The 3,324-nt window shown below is 38.5% G+C and overlaps 1 non-coding gene across 1 annotated transcript; it reads right to left on the bottom strand.

Moving 5' to 3' along the window:
* Positions 1–2,980: 2,980 nt before the first annotated feature.
* Positions 2,981–3,087, bottom strand: LOC128283265 (small nucleolar RNA R71). The gene has a single exon (XR_008273607.1). It is a non-coding gene; the product is annotated as a small nucleolar RNA R71 (small nucleolar RNA).
* Positions 3,088–3,324: the final 237 nt, after the last annotated feature.

The raw sequence follows: 3,324 nt of genomic DNA, 5'->3' as shown, positions 1-3,324 counted from the left end.
TCTACAATGTAATTTAATAGCACAATATATCACTAAAATTGTTCCCTACAAAATATTGAAAGAAAAATATTAACAATAATGAACATAAAAAATTTAACGAGGTTCAAAAAAGGCCGCTTACGTCCTCAGACATTACCAAATATATTTCACTGCAAAATATACAAGTGAAAATTACAAATATGAAAAGGAAAAATTACCTTATCAAGAAAATGACAAATTTTAGGGTGATCTAAAGGTAGAGATGTAACACCCTTAACCCGTATCTGTCATCAAAGTAGGGTTACGAGGTATTGCCGATCAATTCTCAACATATAGCATACATTTATCAAACATAAAGCATTTGTTCTCATAAATCATTCAACATAATCACATTATCCCTTATAAGGGCCTACGAGGCCTTAAACATGCTTTAGAAGTGGTTCGGGACTAAACCGATAACATATGAAAATTTTGGAAACTTAGAAAAATTTCAATCATACATGGGTCACACGCCCGTGTGAGCAGGCCTTGAGCCTCACATGGCTCCAGACACACTTGTGTCTTTGGCTGTTTGAAAACAGGGCATACATACTGACTTGGGTCACACAGCCAACCACACGCATGTGTGTCTAGCTCGTGTGCCCTTCGAAGTGGCCACACATGCCCTTGTGCCAGCCAATGCCAAACCTGTAGGGTATACTGACTTATGCAACACAGCCAAGTCACACGCCCGTGTGCTAGGCCGTGTGCAAATTAGGGGGTATACTGACTTGTACCATACGGCCGGTCACATACCTGTGTGTGAGACCATGTGGAGCATACTGACTTCATTTTAGTTTCAGCACCAGGGGACACGCGGCCATGCAACATGGCCGTGTGTCATACACGGCTGAGACACACGCCCATGTCCCTGCCCGTTGATAAACCATAATTTATACATATTTTTTTCCCATGCTTAGCACATTTATGGATGATTTCTCCTTAGATTTGGTGAATTCGATGCTCCTAATTCTTTAATTTCATGTTTTATACTTAGGTGAGCATAGGAGAGTAAAAAGAGCGAGAAACGGGCTGAAAATGGAGAAAATAGACCCATATGAGAAATCAACACAGCCTAGATTTCCTCACACGGGCGTGTCACATGGCCGTGTCCATTTGGCAGGATCGAAGCACGACTTACACGGGTAGACTACACGCCCCTGTCTATTCAACAGTCTTGACTACGGGCTAGAGTATTCGCACACGGGCGTGTCCCTGCCGAGCCCAAGTATAGTCCTATTCGAAAAAGGCCAATTTTTAGGGCTCTTAGGCATTCTATAGCCTATTTAAACACCTGAGGAGGCACTTAGAAGGGGGACACAGAGTAGGAGGCAAGGAATTACTCAAGGGAAGCCGATTGGTCCATCTCAGAAGTCAGATTCATCGTCAAGGCTAAAGATCTCCCTTCAATTTCCATTCAGGGATTTTGGGTTTTCTTTATGTTTTGTATTCATTATTCTTCTGAGATGTTTTCTTTTATAATTATAAACTAAACCCCCTAAATACCTAAGGGGAATGAAACCTAAGACGGATCTTGTTATTATTATCTGAATTGTATGATAAATATTTGACTTGTTCTTAATTATGTGTTCTTAATTCTTGTTTTAATATTCAAGGATATTGATTCAAGTTAATGCTCTTATTCAGAGGAGGAAGAGGCCCTGGCTAAGAGTAAATTTGTCATAATTAAGTGGAGTTTACTGCACACTTAAAGATAGGGTGATAAGATTTTGCCGGATTAGGGTGAAACCTAATAAGAGGATCCATAGATCGAGTTAATGCAACACTAGGGCATTAATTAGAAAGAGATTTCAATTAATCAACCTAGGGTTAGATGTTATTAGTCTCGAGAGAGATAATAACATCACTTAGGGATTTCTACGGATCAAGTGAAATGAATAAATCGTCTGATTTAGAGTCAAATAACAAGTGAAGTCTAGGTGGATTTTTCCTTGGGTATTGTCTTAATCAATTGAATTTTCCTAAAAGCTTTTTCCCAATTTCTCTCTGTGCACTCTTAGTTTAGTTAATTAGTTTAGATAAACAAATCCCTTAATTTTTAGGCTAGATAATAAAAAGAAAGTAATTACTAGTACTCTTGGTTCCTTTGGGTTCGACAATCCAGTCTTGCTAAAGCTATACTACTGTTCCACAGGTACACTTGCCTTCATCATGATAATAGTTAGTTTCAACAATGCTTAATTATAAATTTTTAAAACCTATCACGAATATCACGTATCAAGTTTTTGGCGTCGTTGCCAGGGAACTAGGATATTAGGAACACTCGATTTTTATTACTTTAGCCATTTTACTTTTATTACAATTTAAATTTTTATTTTCTTTTCTAATTCTTCATTTATTTTCTTCTGACAAGTTTTTTTTCTAGCTTATGACCAGAAGAAACCCTTCAAGACCACTACTTTTTGATGGTGAGATCGACCGCACAGTTTGCAAAAAACTGAAGAGAAATAAGGTGAAGCCTAAGATACACAGAGGAAGAGCAAGAGGACGATACTTCAACCACAACCGAGGAGATGGCTGAAAACCAAGAAAACCTGCTACCTCCTGCAATTGGTGCTAATCAGAATCTTGCTCTACATACTATGTATATTATGCTAAACCTTCTTTAACAGGAACTGAATCGAGCATAGTTAGGCCTGCTGTTGCTGAAAATAATTTTGAACTGAAACCTAACACCATTCAAAAGATCCAACAATTTGTTCAATTTGATGGTTTGTAGGACGAGGATCCCAACGCTCACTTGGCGAATTTCTTAGAATTTTGCGACACTTTTAAAATCAATGGCGTTTCTGATGACGCCATTCGCCTTCAGATGTTTCCCTTTTCATTGAGTAATAAGGCTAAACAGTGCTTGAACTCGTTACCACGAGGGTCAATCACTACTTGGGAACAAATGACTGAAAAGTTTTTATTAAAATATTTTTCGCCGGCTAAAACAGTTAAATTACGTAATGATATCTCCTTTTTTATGCAGATGGATTAAGAAACACTCTACGATGCATGGGAGAGATACAAGGATCTGTTGAGAATGTACCCTCACCATGGGTTACCCTCTGGCTACAGGTTCAAACGTTTCACAATGGCCTGAATCCTTCGACTCGACAGATGATCGACGCAGCCGCTGGTTGAACTATCAATAATAAGACACTTGAAGATGCTTATGAATTTATAGAAGAGATGCCACTGAATAATTATCAGTGGCAAGTCATGAAGACAAAACCAACGAAAACAGCCGGTGTTTTTAACGTCGATTCGGTCACCATGCTCTCTAATCAGGTAGAACTT

Source organism: Gossypium arboreum, chromosome 10 (genome assembly GCF_025698485.1).
Source record: "Gossypium arboreum isolate Shixiya-1 chromosome 10, ASM2569848v2, whole genome shotgun sequence".
NCBI lineage: Eukaryota > Viridiplantae > Streptophyta > Magnoliopsida > Malvales > Malvaceae > Gossypium > Gossypium arboreum.
The sequence above is the reverse complement of the archived record's forward strand: the minus strand, read 5'-3'. Positions and strand labels throughout refer to the sequence as shown.